General features: G+C 36.5%; 1 protein-coding gene and 1 pseudogene across 1 annotated transcript in view; both read left to right on the forward strand.

Annotated features, from left to right (window-relative positions):
- Positions 1 to 10,097, forward strand: part of IPO11 (importin 11) — a 489,980-nt gene extending 479,883 nt beyond the window's left edge. Inside the window, exon 31 of the mRNA XM_061189289.1 lies at positions 10,025 to 10,097. The gene's annotated coding sequence lies outside the window, so the exon portion shown is untranslated. The remainder of the gene's footprint in view (positions 1 to 10,024) is intronic.
- LOC133090518 (small ribosomal subunit protein eS12-like) overlaps positions 6,100 to 19,193 on the forward strand; it is a 162,143-nt pseudogene continuing 149,049 nt past the window's right edge.

Here is a 19,193-nt window from a genome sequence, read left to right on the forward strand (position 1 = left end):
CCTCCTGTCTGTGTTTACTAGGGAGGAAGGAAGTTGAGACTTTTCAGAATTGACTGATGGCAGGAGCAGGGCTGAGTAGCTGTTGTCACCTGATGCACAAGGGTGAAGGGCCAGGCAAGGGGCTGATGAGGACAAAGATGACAATGAAAGTTACCTGTGATTTTCTCAATCACATGATAAAAGTCATTTTACTCTGTACATTGATTTGACAATAATTTGAATGCCTGCTATGTACCAGGTACTATTCTAGGTTCTGGGGATTCATTCATTTAAAAAAAGCCAAGAAGTGCCATCCTCATTGAGGAGGAGAGAGAGGGAGCGGGTGGGAGGGGAATAAGAAGATTTAATCAATCAGTTGAGATCAGCACAGCAATTAAAAAAAAAAGCAGTGTGAGGGGGTTTGCTCTCTGAGATAGGGTGGTCCCAGAAGGCCTCCCTAGAGGAATGACATGCGAATGGAGACCTGACTGAAGTGAGGCAGCAAACCCTGTGATATCTGAGGGAAGGGAGTTCTAGGCAAAGGAAACAGCAAATGCGAGGACCCTGAGGCAGGAGTATATTTTGAGGAACAGCAAGGAGGTCAGTGTGGCTGGAGCATGGGGAGCCAGGGAGAGAGTAGAAGGACTGAGGGCAGAGAGTGGGGCATGGGTAGGATCACAAAGGCCTTAAAGATTTTGGATTTTATTCTAAGATTGTTGGGAAGGCCCTGGATGTCTTGAGCAGATGCATGACATGAACAAATTTGCATTTAAAAGGGCAACTCTGATTGCTCTGTGGAGAATAGACTGTAAAGGGATAAAAGTGGATGTTTCTCAAGGTTCGTTTCTGCTTCTATATAGGTAAATTAAAAACAGTAAAAAATTGTATACAGTAATATATTGAAATTTGGGAAGTGGTATAGAATTCTATGCATTGTAACACATGAGTTGATTCATGTGGCCACTACCACAATCAGGATAAACTCCCTCCTGCTGTCCCCATAGTAGCATCTTCCTCCCCCTCTAATCCCTGGCGACCACTGACCTGTTCTCCATCACTATAGTTTTGTCTTTCAAACAATGTCATACAAGCGAAATCATACAAGAGGTAATCTTTTGAAGCTGGCTTCTTTCTCTGAGGTCCATTCAGGTTGTTACATATATCAACAGTTCCTTCCTTTTTCTCTGCTGACCAATATTCCATTAAATGGAAATACTGTAGTTTGTTTATGCATTTATTCGTGGATAGGCATTTGGGTTGTTTCCAGCTTTTGGTGATTATGAACAAAGCTCCTGTAAACATTTATATTTAGGTATTTATATGAGCCTAACTTTTCATTTCTCCATTGTCAATACCCATGGATGTGGTTGCTGGGTCCTATGATATGTGTATGTTCAACTTTTTAGAAACTGTCAAACTATCTTCCAGAGTGTCTATACAATGTGTGTTCCCACTAGCAGTGAATGAGAATTCTAGGTGTGCCATATCTTTGCCAGCACCTGATATTGTCAATATTTTTTATTCTAGCCATCCTAAAGAACGTATTGTGGTATATATCATAGTTTTAATTTGCATTTCTTGAATGGATAATAGTGTTAAACAACTTTTCATGTGCTTATTTGACATCTATATATCCTCTTTGGTGAATTGTCTCTTACCCACTTATTGTCTTCGTTCATTTATTAATTGGGTTGTTTTCTTCTGAGTTTTGAGAATTCTTTATATGTTCTGGGTACAAGTTCTTTGTTTGACATGTGATTCTCTGTTTTTAGCTGTAACAGTTGCATTTACAGAGCAAAAGTTCTTAGTTTTGATAAAATAAATAATTATTTTCTACAAACTTATGGTTACCAAAGGGGATAGTGGGAGTAGGGGGAGAGATAGATCAGCAGTTTGGGATTAACATATACACACTATCATATTAAAATAGATAAACAACAAGGATCTACTGTTTACGAGAGGGAATTATATTCAATATCTTATAATAACCTATAATGGAAAAGAATGTGAAAAAGATTTATATATATATATAAAATATATATATAAATGTGTATATATATAACTGAATCATTTTGCTGTACACCTGAAACTAACACAACATTGTAAATCATACTTCAATAAAAAAGTTTAAAAATACTATAATAATTGTTAAGTAAAATTCATAAAAATTTGAAAAACAAACCAAAAACCACAAACACAATAATTATTTTCTTGTGTGGACAGTGCTTTTAGAATCATGTCTAAGAATGCTGCCTACCCTAGGTAACAACTCATTTCTCCTAAAAGTTTTATAATTTTATGTTTTACATTTAGTTCTAGAATCCATTTTTGTTGTTGTTGTATTTTTTGTTTATATATTTTTAAATTCTTTTTAAAAAAACACCCTTATTGAGATATAATTGATTAACAATAACTGGACATATTAATGTATACAATTTGATGAGGTTAGAGATATGTAGACACTTATGAAACCATTACCACAATTAAGATAATCCATCACCTCCAAAATATTCCTCATCCTCCCCACCTTTTCTTAGTGGTAAGAACAGTTAATGTGACATCTACTCTCTTGACAATTTTTTAAGTGTACACTACTGAATAATTAACTATAGGCACTCTGATGTACAGCAGATCTCTAAAAAGTATTCATCTTGCATAACTGAAGCTTTATACCTGTTGAACAACAACTCCCTATTTCCCCTTCCCTCCAGGCCCTGGCAACCACCATTCTCTGTTTCTATCAGTTTGACTATTTTTAGATATCTCATATAAGTGGAATCATGCAGTATTTGTCCTTCTGTGGCTGGCTTATTTCACTTAGCATAATGTCCTCCAGGTTCATCCATGTTGTCACATATGGCAGGATTTCCTTCTTTTTAAGGCTGAATATTATTCCATTTGTATATGTGTATACCACATTTTCTTTACCCATTCATCCATTGATGAACATTTAGGTTGTTCCCATATGTTGGCTAGTGTGAATAATGCTGCAATGAATATGTGAGTCTTGATATCTCTTTGAGATCCTGACTTCAGTTCTGAGAACTACCACACATTGATGAAAGAAATTAGAGACAAATACATGGAAAGACATTCCATATTCATGGATTAACAGATTTAATATTGTTAAAATATCCATACTACCCAAAGTGATCTACCAATTCAATGGTATTCCCATCAAAATCCCAATAGCATTTCTCACAGAAATAGAAAAAAAAATTCTAAAATTCACCTGGAACCACAGATGACCACAAATAGTCAAAGCAATATTGAGAAAGAAGAACAAAGCTGGAGGCATCTCAATTCCTGATTTCAAAATATATCACAAGGCCACAGTAATTAAAACAGTATGGTCCTGGCGTAAAGACAGACATATAGACCGATGGAACAAAATAGAGAGCCCAGAAGTAAACCCACTCATATGCAGTGAACTGGTCTTTGATGAGGGTGTCAAGAATACACAATGGGAAAAGGATAACCTCTTCAACAAATGGTTATCAGAAAATTGGATATCCACATGCGAAAGAATAAAATTGTACTCCAGTCTTACACTGTACATAAAAATCAACTTAAAATGGATTAAAGACTTAAATCCAAGACCCGAAACTGTAAAATTCCTCAAAGTAAATACAGAAGAATAACTTGTTGCCATTAACCTCAGCAATGATATTTTTGGTTATGACACCAAAAGGACATGCGACACAAGCTAAAATAGATAAGCAGGACACTATCAAATCAAAAACTTCTGCACAGGCAAGGAAACAATCAAAAGAATGAAACAGCAACCTACTGAATGGGAGAAAATACTTTTGATTCATATATCTAATAAGGGGTTAATATCCAAAATATCAATATATACAGAACTCCTAGAACTCAATAGCAAAGTAACAAGTAACCCAATTACAAAATGGGCAAAAGGCTTAATAAACATTTCTCCAAAGAAGACATGCAAATGGCCAACAGATATATGAAAAAATGTTCAAAGTCACTAATCTTTAGGGAAATTAAAATCAAAACCACAATGAGATATCATTTTGCACTCGGTAGGATGGCTATAATCAAAAAACAAAAGATAAGAAGCGTTGGCAAGGATGTGGAGAAATAGGAACACTTGTACACTGTTGGTGGGAATGTAAAATGCTACAGCTTTTATGGGAAAGAGTATGGAGGTTCCTCAAAAGATTAAAAATAGAACTACTGTATGATCCAGCAATCCCACTTTTGTGTATATACCCCAAAAAATTGAAATCAGGATCTCCAAAAGATATACTCCATTTTGAGTTAATTTTTGTATAAGGTGTGAAGTTCATGTCGAGGTTCATTATTTTCATGTATAGATGTTCAATTGTTCCAGTACCTGTTGCTGAAAACACACATTGCTTTTGTGCTTTTGTCAAAAATACGTGGTCATAGTTGTGAGTTACTTAGATAAATTTATTTTACTTTTTTTTCTCATTCAAATTAACCATTCTCTAAATGTTTGGATATAATTTTTATTTTCTATTAACCTTTCTAGCAAATCTTTGACAAATAGTTTCATTTTTTCCCTTTAGAGAAGGAGCTATATCTAACATTGGATGCTTTCAATCATGGAGGGTTTGCTAATCACATTTATTCGGGGACTGATAGACTGAAAATCTAGAAGGATATTATCAGTGGAGGATTAAGATTAGTACTAGCTGTTAATGCAGCTAAATCTCACATGTTAATGTCAAATCACTATGCTTTGGATGTGAATTCACTTTCATCCTTTTTTCATATTAGATGATGCCTAGAACAGGTCTGGGTTTTCCAGCTTTTGACAGGTTGTTAGGAGGTTTGGAGAAAGTCTCTAGGTAAAGGACATAGCGTACCAGCTAGGCAAGTCAGTTAGCTGAACTGAAGTCTTAGTTTCATCAAGGATTCTTGTCTCTGCCTATTTTCATCAGTTGATGTGAGTCTCAAAGGAAACAAAGTTTTTTGATAGATATGAAAGTGTTTTAGGAACTGAAATTCTCTCTCTAAATGTTAATGGTGCCACATATTGCAAATATAATCTGGTGATTATGGAGTGCCTTTTCCCTATGAACACAGACTATAAATTAACCAGTTTTCTAAGGCCATGAAACATCATATAAAGCATAAGGGCATGCTCATTTCAGATCTGGCACATTAGGATGTTCTTTATGATGGTACTAATCTTTCCCCAAGGTTATTCTGGCCTAATATAAAAGTTATTGAGGCACTATTAGAATTACCTGGGAAGTTTTTAAAAAATGAACTTTATTGATGTATGATTTACATGTTATAAACTGCACTGGGGGACCTTTCAAAAAATTCCTGCTCTGGGCCTCCACCTGCAGAGATGCTGATTCAGTTGGCCTGGGGTAGGCCCAGGGCCTCAGGACTTTGTAAATGCTCCCCAGGGATTTCTCATTTGTAGCCTGGGTTGCAAAGCACTGATATAGACAACATCATTATTCACTAAAACCACCTACTCAAGGAAATGGGCATGTTGCTAACAGGTGATAGCGTCTTACTGAAAATGTGTCATTAACCTGGGGAGTTGCCATAATGGAGATCTTCTCTCAAGTATCAGGAACAGATCTTTAGTGTGTCTTTTGACATTTATGTACAAAGAGCATGAAGCAGAGTGGAAATATTTATTTTTCAGAGACTGTGTCCCACAGAGAATGAGGTGCTGATGCCATGATTTCTTTAGACCAATGGAAAAAGAGGTACTTAGTACTTCAGTGTGGCAGACAACTGTCAAGGCAGTACAGAGATGTGGAGGAGAACCAGTCCTGTTACCATAAATCTGCTTCTCACTTATCCCACTCCATGCCTAAGTGAGCAGAGGCTCGGGAAGTGTTTGGGAAGAGAACTGTTGCTGGCCCAGTAGGGAATAGTGTGTTGAGGCTCATCCCTCTTCCCCCGTGGCGAGGATGCTTGTGGAATAAGAGCAGCCGCAGGAGAATCTTTCATAAAGATTTGTGATGCCATGGAAGGGTAGATTGGCACCTCGTTTTCCTGTTGGATATCCTCTAAGCAATATCCAATTGAGGAGTGGGGAGAGAGGGCATGGCTGAGAGAGGGCAACAACAGAGAAGCCTGGACTCCTACTGATGGTGTAGCAATGAGATGGGGTTGCCCAAGTCAAGTGGAAGCCAGAGAAGAAAGCAGGCCTTGAGACATCTGTCTTCTCCCAAGTTGAGGGGACATCAGGTAGGGTATGAACAGAAAAAGGAGTGGGGTGTGTCCCCAGGCCAGGAAGGTGTTGAGCTGGAGCCAGAATACCCATCCAGGGGAATTACATGCTGGAGAGGCCCCCCAGGGCTCCCCTGGCATCCTCACACATGTGCCCTATACGAGGGCCAGCTTATATTGTACCAGGGTCATTGTAACAAGTCAGTCTCAGCCAGAGAAATGATGACAACAAAGGAAGATGGCAATGGTGACTAAGAGTCATGTATTCTTCCTCTTGTTTTCTCACCTCCCCACCTCTCAACATCATAGTAAAGGCTCTGAAAAGGGATGGAGGAGGAGTGGTCCCAGAGGCAGAACATAATTCCCTCTGCTCCAAGGAAAGGGAGGGGCAGCAGGGGTCCCGTCCTCTTTGCTTAAGATTCTCCAGGTAGGGGGAGCAACTGTCCTGGCTTGCCCAGGATGGAAGGGTTTCCCAGAATGAGGGGCTCTCAGTGCTAAAACTGGACAGTTCCAGGTAAATTGGGATGGTTGGTCATCCTACCACCAGGCCTCAAGAATGGCTTATAACAGGGGTGGGGAAAGTTTTGAGTGAGATTAGTTTTAGAGTTTTAAAATAGACAATTTTTTAAATTGTGAAGTACAACATACATTAAAAAGTATATAATCTGTAATGTACAATTAAAAAAATAAGGAAATGAACACCCAGGTACCCAGTATCCAATTTAAGAAGTAGAGCATTATATGTATCTTAGAAGTTCCCTGTATGACCCTCATTGTAGCATTCTTCCCCTTTCCATGTCAGAGGTAACCACTATCCTGATTTTTAATCAGTCCTTGATTTACTTATGGTCCAGCCACCTATGTATTTATTCTTAAAATGTTTAAATTTGCCTTATTTTGAACTTAATATAAGTGAATCATACCATATGTATTCATCTATGACTTGTCTCTTTGGCTCAAGTTATGTTTTTGAGATTTCTCTAGGCTTATGGTTTATTCATTTTCAATGCTGTGTCAAATTCCCTTTTGTGAATATTTATTATTTTTCTGATGTGCACTTTGTTGTTCCTAGTTTTTTCTAATACAAACAGGGCTGCTACGTACATGTTTTCTGGTGCACATGTACTTTATTGTATATATTTAGAATTAGAATTGCTGCATCATAGGGTATGTACATGTTAGACTTTACTAGACCATCCTAAACCCTTCTTCAATATGGTTGACTAATTTGCACTCCCACCTAGAGGGTGTGACAGTTCCCATTGTATTACATTCACTACAAAATTTGGTATTTCTGGCTTTCTAATTTTTGTTAATCTGGTGTGAAATGGTATCTCATTATGATTTTAATTTGCATAATTTAAATTAAACAATTTTATTTAAATTTAAATATGTTTCATATTAAAATTTAATATATTGTGTTTTCTGCTTGCTGAAATACTTGTTCATAGTCTTTGCTATTATTATATTTGGTTTTGTCATTTTCTTATTGATTTATGGGAGTTCTTTACATATTTATGTAGTTCTAATCCTTGTTAGTTATATGGGTTGCAGAGATCTGTGGTGTGGTTTGAGTGTGACTTGTGTTTTCACTCTTTTTGTTGGTGTCTTTCAGTGATGGAAACTACAAATCTTGTTACCAAAAATACTTCCATACCCCAAGGTCATAATGATATTTTCTGTCTTTGAAAATTTTTGAACATTCTGCATTGCACATTGAATTATCTTTTAATTCACCTGGAAATGATTTATTTTGTATGTGTGTGGTATGAAGTAGAGATATGATTTAATTTTTCTAGATATGTAATTAATACATATTTTTTTCTATATGTAATATATAACATATAATACACATTAATCTATAATAGTAATATATGGGTAATATAAGTATCTCAACATCAATTATTCAGTAGTTGATTGTTTCTGTATACCTGCTCTGCTGTAAAATGGACACAGGAGTAGTCCCTTCTTATTAATTAAAGGTTTTTCAAGATTGAATGTTTAAAGCTTTATTAATGAATAATTGACAAATGTAATTGTATATATTTAAAGTGTACAACCATGATGATTTGATATACATATACACTGTGGAATGATTACCAAGATCAAGGTAATTAACACATCCATCACCTCACAGAGTTAACTCTCTGTGTGTTTTTGTGGTGAAAACGCTTAAGATCTACTCTCCACAGTATACTGTCAAGTATACAATACCATATTATTAACTATAGTCACCATGCTGTATGTCAGATCCTCAGAATTTAGTCTTTTGAAAGCGAATTTTAAGGTTTTAAAAAACATTTCTAGGACTGCAAGGTAAAGCCACCCAAGGAAGGTGATTTCTTGGTGGTATGAGAGATATTTTTAAAGCAGTGATTCACTTTCCTAAGTGGTTATAGGCCTATTCAGTTATAAGTGGAATTATCTAATATGTAGCCTTTTGTGTCTGGATTCTTTCGACTAGGATGACTATTTTTTGGTGCATACAAGTTGTAGCATGTATCAGTAGTTTGCTTCTTTTTTATTACTAATAGCAATTAATATTCCATTTTATGGATATGAAATGTTTTGTTTAGTCATTCCCCATCAGATGGACATTTGGGTTGTTTCTAGTTTTTGGTTGCTATAAATAATGCTGCTGGGCTTCCCTGGTGGCGCAGTGGTTGAGAATCTGCCTGCCAATGCAGGGGACACGGGTTCGAGCCCTGGTCTGGGAAGATCCCACATGCCGCGGAGCAACTAGGCCCGTGAGCCACAACTACTGAGCCTGCGCGTCTGGAGCCTGTGCTCCGCAACAAGAGAGGCTGCAACAGTGAGAGGCCCGCGCACCGCGATGAAGCGTGGCCCCCGCTTGCCACAACTAGAGAAAGCCCTCGAACAGAAACGAAGACCCAGTACAGCCAAAAATAAAAATAAATTAATTAATTAATTTTAAAAAAATTAAAATAAATAAATAAATAAATAATGCTGCTATAAACACTTGCATTCATGTCTCTGAGTGGACATATGTTTTCATTTCTTGGGCTACCCATGAGTGAATTGCTGGCCCAAGTATATTTATATGTTTAACTTTTAAAGATGCTATTAAACTGTTTTCCAAAGTAGTCACACAATTTCCCATTCCCATCAACAATGTATGAGGGTTTCAGGGTCTCCACATACTCAGCCAGCACTTGGTATTGTTAGTCATTTGGATTATAGCCATTCTTGTGGATGTGTATAATGTTTTATTGTGGCTTTAAATAATACTTCCCTGATGACCGATGATGTAAAACATCTTTTCATGTGCTTCTTACTATTTGTGTATCTTATTTGATGACATTTTTATTAAAATATTTGCCCATTTATTGTTATTCTTTTATTGAATTTTAAAGTGTTCTTTTTATATTCTAGATACAAATCCTTATCAGATATAAGGTTAACAAATATTTTCTCCTAATCTGTGGCTTGACTTCATTTTCTTAATGGTATATTTTGAAAAGCCAAAATTTTACTTAGTAAGTTTACTTAGTAAGTTTGTATGTTTGTGTTTTAAACCAGACAATACAAGTATTATACAAATTGCTTATACAAAGTTATGATTCTTAAAATAATTAAGAGAAAAATATGTTCATACTGTTTTATATGTAACTAAACACCATTTTCAGTATTCTTTATTTTGTCCAATATATTCAAGTTAATGCTATTTCTTTCAGCCTGAAGGGACATCCTGTAGGTTTTCTTATAAGTTAGGTAAACTAGCAGCAAATTCTTTCTGTTTTTAACCTGTGAATATATTCATTTTGCTTTCATTTTTGAAATGATAGTTTTCCTGAATATAGAGTTATTGGTTGACAGTTTTGTTTTTTTTTTCTTTCAGCACTTTGAATATTTCTTCTACGGCCATCTGGTCTCCATTGTTTGCGAAGAGAAGTCAGCTGTTAACTACGTGGTTTTTTTCCGGTATGTGATGAGTCATTTTCATCTTGCTGCTTTCTTTCTTTGAATTTTATCAGTTTAATATGTTTTAGCTAGGTATGGATCTCTTTATATTTGTCCTTTTTGGAGGTCACTGAACTTTATGAATCTGTAGAAAATGTTTTTTTAAAAAACAAATTAATGCTTTCAGCAAATATTTTTGTCCACTATTTCTTCAAATATTTTTTTGGCTCTTCTCTCTCTTTTTCTTTCTCCTTCTGGGATTTCCATTACATGTATGTTGGTATGCTTGATGTTAACCTATTTTTTGTTCATTCTTTTTAATCTTACTTTCTTTTTCTCAAACTATGTTATTTCCATTGATCTAGCATCAAGTTCCTTGATTCTTTTGCCATCTTAAATCTGCTGTTTTGTCCATCTAGCAAAATTTTTATTTTAGTTATTGTGCTTCCTTATAGATAAGATTCTTTAATTCTTTGAGTGTGTTTGTAATGACCACGTTGACATCTTTGTCTGCTAAGTCCAACATCATTGTTGATTCTTATGGGCTGCTTTTTTTTTTTCTTTGTATGTGGTCACAATGTCCTGTTTCTCTGCATGATTCCTTTTTTGTTGTTGTTATTATTAAAAACCGGATATCGTGGCAACTCTGGATTTTAATTTTTTTCCTTATGGTTTTTGTTATTGTTGTTAGTAATGTGTTTGGACTTAAATTGTGTCAATCTGTTTCCCATGTGGTGTATGGCTATTGATGTTTCTGCTTAGTTTGTGTTATTACTATTTTTTGCAGTGTTAACTTTGCTGCTTTACTTTGACTTTTTGAAATAACAACTTAATTGGAATATAAGTCACATACCATACAACTCACCTACTTAAAGTGTACAAGTAAATCATTTTTAGTATAGTCACAGAGTTGTGCAACCATAACCACAATTAATTTTAGAACACTTCGTCACCTCTAAAAGAAGCTCTGTATATACGATCAGTCACTCCCCATTTTCTCTTAACCTTCCCTGCCCACTAGTCCTAGGCAACCACTAATCTACTTTCTGTCTCTATAGATTTAGATATTCTAGAAAATTCAAATAAATGAAATTATATATGTTTTTTTTGTGACTGGCTTCTTCCACTTAGAATAATGTTTTCAAGGTTCATGTATATTATAGCAAGTATTGGTAATTAACTCCTTTTGATTGCCAGATAATCAAAATTATCTGTTATAGATATACTACGTTTTATTTAACTATCAGTGTCATCAGTGGACAGACATTTAGGTTGTTTCCCCTTTTTAGCTCTTACAAATAATGCTGCTATGAACATTTGTGTACAAGTTTTTGTGCATACTTATGTTTATATTTCTCTTGGATATGTACCTAGGAGTGGAATTTCTGGGTTATATGATAACTATGTTTAATGTCTTGAGAAATTGCCAGACTGTTTTTCAAAGCAGTTACCCCATTTTATAATTATACTAGTAGTGTATGAAGATCCCAATTTCTCCACATTCTCACTAACACTTGTTATTATCTGTCTCTTTTATTATAATAATGCTAGTGGATAGCTTGTGTTATTCTTATTTTTATAGCCTGACTTCCTAGAGGTCATGTCAGTGTTTACATAGCTTAATGATAAGTCAATGATTTGGACACAGATTTTGCTCAGACACCTCAAATCTGCTAAGTCTTTTACCCTCTGGTGATGGGTCTGGTTGGATATGGGTTGGGGAGTTCATTTAGTGTTCAGCCACTTATCAAGTCTGTCTTGGTTTTTATTTTATGCTTGGCTCTTTTGGAGTTCCCCTGTGTATGCACATATTTTCACAGTGATCCAGGAATTCACAGAGAGCATGTCTAGTCCTCCTATAGCTCTCTCATTTCCAGGACCTTCCCACTAAATTTCTGGTGGTCCATCATTCACCCCAACTAAAACCAATTACTCAGGCTACAGATCTGTAGATTTTCTGTTTCCTAGCAAGTGTGATACTTTTAGTGTCAATATTTTTAGCAGGGCTTTTCATCACCGATCCCAAATCAGATCCTTTCTTTATGGCAGCAAACTGGCTGGTTTTCATGCTCAGCCCCACCCTGGTAAAACTTTCATTCTCACTTAGTGAGCTAGCGGGTGGGGAGTGGGAGCAGTCCCAGCCATGGAGGCCTCAGATTGACACTGTTCTTACCCACATTTCTAGCAGTTTTTTATGAATAAACATTTCTTCTTTTGTTGTTTGCTTTTAGTCAATTTCCAGAGTCCTGCTATAGCCGATTTAGACAAATTTGCCCTGTTATACTTATTTCTTTGGGCGTGAAATTCACTGAACTCTATAACTCCTGTTTCTATAACTTTTTAAATGTTTGTTATACTGCTCCTTTCTACCTTATTAGGTAGCTCTCATTAATTATGAGACTTTATTTTTTCTAATGTAAGTATTTACTGGGATGCATATTCCCCTCATGTTTTAATACATGACATTTATATTATCATTCAGTATAAACATATTCTAATATCCATTATGATTTTTTTCTCATTTCCTCACTGCTTAGAAAGTATTCGTATGTTTTCTTTCTAACATCTCCTTGTTATTGATTTGTAACTTAATTCCATTGGTGAAGTACATAGTCAAATTTTGGAATGTTCCATATATACTTGAAAAATAAAGGTTTACTCTCCAAATGTAGTGTCTAATATTCTATATATGTTCACCATCATCAAACTTGTCAATTATACTGTTTAAATCACCTGTATCCTTCCTGATTATATTTTTCTTGTTTGATAAAAAAGAGAGAAGCCTGTGAAAAAATCCCCCACTGTGATTTCCCCTAGTATTTTTATCAGTTTTTGTTATTATTTACTCTAAGACCATGTTATTAGGTTTACAAGAGTAAACTGAGCATTTTGTTATTATGTAGCAACCATCTTTAATTCTGGTTTTATATTTTGTCTTAAAGTCTGTTTTTTGTGTTATTAGTATAGCTACATCATTTTTTGGTTAATATTTGCCTGGTATATTGTTATGAGTTTTCTATTTGTCTGATTATTATGCTTTTTCTTCTTTACACATTCTTTTGGAATTTTTTTTCTTTCTGTCTAATCTCTCTTTACTGTTTGAAATGTATGTAGTCCATGTATATTCTTTTAGTAGTTATCCTAGCTATTTTAAATCACATATGTATCAGAGTTAACTTAATCTGAAATTAATAAACATTGTTACTATCCTTCTGAATAATACCAGGACTTTAGGTCATTCTGATGCTCTTAACTTTAATGCTGTTACATGACCCACAGTCCCACACATCCCTTAAATCCAGTAAATCCAGGATTTAAATTCTGTGTTCTGCCTCATTCTAAAGAATTTTGAAGAGTAGGTTGGATTTGCAGTGTTCTCCCTTCTTGTCAGCAGTTTCAACAATTGGAATAGGAATGGTGAACTTTAAAAGGGAATGAGGAGAAACCCATTCTGATCTCCCCGCTGCTGATATTCAGCTACAAGGGGAAAAATATTACTCTGTTCAGTTCTGATGTGTTTATTAACTTGTCTTTCCCATTTGCTTACTCCCATTTCCCCTTATCTGTCTTTCTTTCCTCTCTCTGTGGAAGCTCTCTGTATTTCTTTGACTTTTTAATGATACAGATTTATAGGGGTTCTTTCGTGGGCTGTCAAATATATTTGCTTTCTCAAGATCTGAACTGTTTCAAAGTACTTGCTACACAGCACAAATACTGCTTCTATCCTTATAAGGATGATGATAATAAAAATGATACTTTCAATCTTTGTTTTGCTTTTCCTCTGAAGTGTTTCACATGCTAATTATTTCAGGTTAGTTGAACTATCTAGGTCTCCTTAACAGAGTGACACATAAACATGATGTTGAAATGCACACTGAAAGTAAACAAAGACTTGATTTACAACTTATTGCTGTCCCCCTACACCCTCCACCACACCAGCATTTACTGATTACAGTTCTCATCTACATCTGAACATATCATGCCTTTCCATCGCATGGGCACTCCCAGCTCTTGAATTCTCTCTCCAAATGCTTCCATAAAAATTACATTTTGAGGCATTCATGCTAAACATCAAAGACCTTCACCCACTCCAGCTGCCACCAAAAAGCATTCACCAACAATGCTTTCACCAACAATGCTTTTAAATGCCAGTCAAGGCATGAAAGAACAAAGTATAAGGCATTTTTCTGGGACTCATAATGATAAAAGTTAAAGCATCCTATTGATATTCATCAAGGATGTAACACGAGGCAGAGTTTTACATGCAAATGAGAAAGGTGCTTAGAAAAACAAACTGTGCTTTGGAGCCAGCTTTTGAAATTAAGGAAGTTGGAGGCAAAGAAAGTTTTTAGAAAATTACTTTAGAATTTGTGAATTTTTACCAATTCATAAAGAGATGAAAGCTGTGCACATCCTGTGATTAAATCAAGGCTCAAGGGCTCATAGTTTGAGCTGGTTTAGAAAGTATGATCTGAATTTAGAGATGTGATCACCATCACCTGTTTTCCCTCTTCTCTTCCTTCCTCCTTATACTCTTTTAAACTCCCTTCATCACAATAACTGTTTGTGTTGATTGAATCTGGTTACTCAAAAAGGAGAGTGACATGTCTTGTGCATTCAAGACAAGATCCACATCTTTGTGGGCAAGGGTGTTGCTAGAAGGTTATATGTGACTTTAGAGGCCCTTGGCATCATCAGCAATTAATGACAAAAACACAACAACAACAACAAACATGCATATAGCACTTGCTCTGTGTGAGGCACAGTATTAAGTATTTTATATATATATTATTTTATCCTTAGCACAACTCTGTATTACTGATGGGGAAACCGAGTAACAGAGAGGTTATGTTACTTGCCTGTAGTTGTTGAGTAGCAGACTCAGGAAGTAAAGTGGATGATCTGACTCTCAGGGTTCAGGCTCTCACTCTCTATTTTACACTGCCTACAGATTTTTTTTTTTTTAAAGATTGATTGATTGATTGATTGATTGATTGCTATGTTGGGTCTTCGTTTCTCTGCGAGGGCTTTCTCTAGTTGCGGCAAGCGGGGGCCACTCTTCATCGCGGTGCGCGGGCCTCTCACTATCGTGGCCTCTCTTGTTGCGGAGCACAGGCTCCAGACGCGCAGGCTCAGTAGTTGTGGCTTACGGGCCCAGTTGCTCCGCGGCATGTGTGATCTTCCCAGACCAGGGCTCAAACCCATGTCCCCTGCATTGATAGGCAACCACTGCACCACCAGGGAAGCCCTACAGATTTTTTTTAAAAAGGTTTTTATGGAATGTCAACTGAAAAAAATGCCTAATGTGAGAGTTGTGAGTTAAGTTGTATTGGGACAAAATGAAGACTATAGCCTGGGAGACAGCGTCTCTGATAGCTCTGAGGAACTGCTCCAAAGAGGTAGGGGGGAAGGTCAGTATTATATATGATTTTAGTGAAGGGGGGACATGCAGTCAGGCACACATTTTGGCAGAGGCTTGCTGCTAGTCATGAGGAGCAGATGTTACCATTGATGATTTTAGTGCTTTTCTAGATATGAGGAGATACAAGAACTTGGGCTCATAAAATCTTCTCCTGAAAATATCTAACTACTTGAAGGCCTGTTCTGCCAGTTTTTCCCAGAACACAGATTGCCTTATTCCTGATTTCCACCCTGAACTCCTTTCAGGGTGTGTTGAAGGTCAGTAGCTGCAGTGACTAGTGACTTAATCATTGTAGAGGCAGATGGCAAGTGCCAATTTTTAGATGGCAGGAAGGTGCCATAGTCTATCTGAGACTGAGAATTTGGCAGTGTCAAAAGGTCTGCCACCCCAAATTGGGGTGTCATTGCTTCATCCCACACTGCTACAAGTTCCCCTCACCCACACTCATCTTCTCAGTCTCTGAATTCTAGAAGTACTTTCTGCATTCCTTAAATATTGGTGGAATAGAATCTATTTGAATAATTTGTTTTTTGTTTAACTGTATTTTGGACCTGCTTTATCTTCCGACTTAGAGTATAGCATTTGGAGGCCAGAGTCTATGTCTTATATTTTTATATTGTCACCGATCTCTAGCACAGTCCTTTTGCCTAGGAACTATTTATGTGCTGTATTGGTAGATAAATGAGAGTAGTAATTAAAGAACTAAGATGGAAAGATTGTCTGAATACCTAGAAGAGAAGAATTCAACCTAAAAAGGGGGTGGGGATGGGAAAGGAAAAAAAATGCAAAGAAAAACAGAAGCTACCAAGTTCCAAGCAGGAGTATTTCAGACTAGGGAAATGGTAGGATGAATTAACCTGACAGTCAGAATTCTTTCTAACGGAAGGAGACACAAAGCTGAACTTGGGTTTTCTCTGTGATTATATTTCCTCTTGTGTCTATATTGTGCCCACATATCTCCTCATCCCTACAATAAAGTCATTTTTTCTGTATTCAGAAAGACCAGCCTGACAGTATATTGCTGTCATAAAGGGTCACCATGAAGATGAGAAGGATCTATAAGAAGATGGCTACATTCTAAGGTCAAAGTCACAAGGAAAATCCAAAGCTCTTAGAAATAGCAGCCAAATTAGGCAATTTTCTAAGCTTGTATGTTTTGTTCCAAGAGAATTCCTCCACAGAACCTGAAATCATCTGACGGGGGGTATCCTGGCAACATTAGCAGACAGCAAAACTCATTACCTTATATTGATACTTTTATCATTGTATCAGATTAAAATGGAAGCTTGTTTTAATAAGAAAGATGAAAAATTTGAAAACATCTGAAAGTTCCAAGTCAAGTTGGAGGAATGATGAAAACTTGGTCAAACATAGAGTTATGAGATTTTGCAGAGACTATGTAAGACTATGTAAATTTGATGTACATTTCTGTGCTATTAATTTTAATAATACACTTTAAATAAATTTAATTGAATGAAACATTTGTTTTTTAGTTTTAGTCTAATATTCTTCCATAAGTTACATTTATAGGCAGTATTAAGGAGTTTGCTTTTTCTCTAATAATATTGTGTTTCTCTCTCCATACTTCCCATTCAATTTTGCTATTTTTCTCTCTATTTCTGAAGTAAGCCATTTTAAGCACGACTCCTTTCTTCTGGGAGACTGTTGTTCCAAGATAACCACAATTAATTCACTAATTTCCTTCATAGTCTAATTAGCAATGGTTATCAGATTAATCTGAAATTACCTGGAAAGAGTTCATAGAATAGTTTTAACAAACATGAACTTTCAGCAAAGTAAAATGTTCCTTTGAATATTTTAAACTCACTTATATGAAGATTCTAATTGCAGCTCTTAACGTTGCTGCTTATAATGGCAAAAATCTAACTCAAAGTTTTTCTTCTTTATGAAACACTTCATGAAAATGTTTCTTTGAAACCAGTTCACTAAAGCCGTAACCAGTGAACTTGTGTGTTCTGGCCTGTTTGGCAGAACTACCTCGATGCACATGTAGACGCTGAGGCTGTCCTTGCTTCACGGGCTTTAAGGCCATTTGCATCATTCCCCTTCCTCTGCTTTCATACACGCTGCACAATATTCTGTTTATGTTTGGCTTCCCAAATAGATTTTCAAAGAGAATGTACTCATTGATGAGTGACCCTGGGTATTGAGTCCACTTTTTCTCATTGGCATTTTGCTGAATGCAACAGTCTTTTCTGAGTTTGGTTAACATAAGAGAATGGTGTTAGTCCTTTAGAAAATGATAAACTCTGGGTACACTGACAAAATAATTTTAGACTATAAAAACTGGGCTTCACCAAGGAAATGCCACTCTGCTGAGGTCTCCCTAAGGGACCAGCTCATTACACCAGGTAGCATCTTGCCCTCAGGCTGTGTAAATGCTCCGTGGGTGTGGTTTGCTGCCATGTGTTGAAAGATTGGCTTCCTCGCACAACTGGGGTGTCTTACTTGACTCTCTCTCTTCCCGGTCAGCCAGATCGTGGAGGGGGGAGGGTCTTCTTATTCGGCTACTTCCTTCCGGGGAAATGCAGAGCAGAAGATGGTCTTGGTCCAGCTTCATGGAATAATTCCACCATACTGTACAGCTTTCCCTTTTGCCTTTTTCCAATCTTATTTTTCAGAGATGAGCCACATACTGTCTATATGTTAACCCTGCAATGCTGCAAATATTACCTTAATAGTTTATGTAATATCACAAAAGAGAGACATGAATTACCTGTGGTAATTTGTTAGGTACAGAATGACATATATAAAGTTTCTGCTTAAGGAAATACTGCTCACTCATTAGTCATTTACCATGCCTACATATGGATCCTTTATTCGTGAGGTCTCATGAATATATTCCCTCCCTTCTGTTTCTAATGATACCTCATAGGCCAGGTCCTCACTGGCTTTTGGACTATTGACTATTGCAGCAGTCATCATATTATTTTTTAAATTCCTTTTGTGCTACATGGGTATTGTCATATGGGCTTTGGCCTGGGAACCAGGAGATACAGGCCATGAATAAATGTGCTTATGAATAAGTCAGTCACCTACCCGGACCTCAGTTTTTTTTAACATAAAAGAATGGGGATAGACTACAATGTTTTCAGAAGCCCTTGCTGCACCAAAAGGGAATTGCTCTGTCAATACTCTAGCCCTCACCTTTGCCCTAAAGTCTCCAGTGGCTCTTAATTCTTTATAGAAGGAACTTCCGGATCTTAGGCCTTTATATTCTGGGCAAACCTAATTTAAAATATGTTTCCCCTATTTGATCTCATTTTACTGATGGTTTTGCACGCACGGTTTGCACTGATGGCTTCTCCCTCTGCTCCTCCCACCTCTTGCCTCCTCTGTGCTTAACTGAGTCCTACTCTTCCTTCAATATCTGAATCAGGCTCTGTAGCTATAACACGGTCCCTAAGCATCTTCCAGCACCCACAGTGATGTGCCTTCCTTGAGTTCCCATTTGGCCTATATGTGTGTTCCTGAAAAATCATGCACTAAAAGTATCAGAACTCATGGGGAAAATTGGTTGGGAGCAGATTATTCAAAACCTATGCAACTTGTGACCAAAGCACTGATGAAAACAAGAATAATCCTTTTTAATACATTTTAGGATAGTTTCAAAAGACTTTAAAATTCCTAAAAAATGAAAAATACCACAGTGAATTTAGGACTT

Source organism: Eubalaena glacialis, chromosome 4 (genome assembly GCF_028564815.1).
Source record: "Eubalaena glacialis isolate mEubGla1 chromosome 4, mEubGla1.1.hap2.+ XY, whole genome shotgun sequence".
Classification (NCBI taxonomy): domain Eukaryota; kingdom Metazoa; phylum Chordata; class Mammalia; order Artiodactyla; family Balaenidae; genus Eubalaena; species Eubalaena glacialis.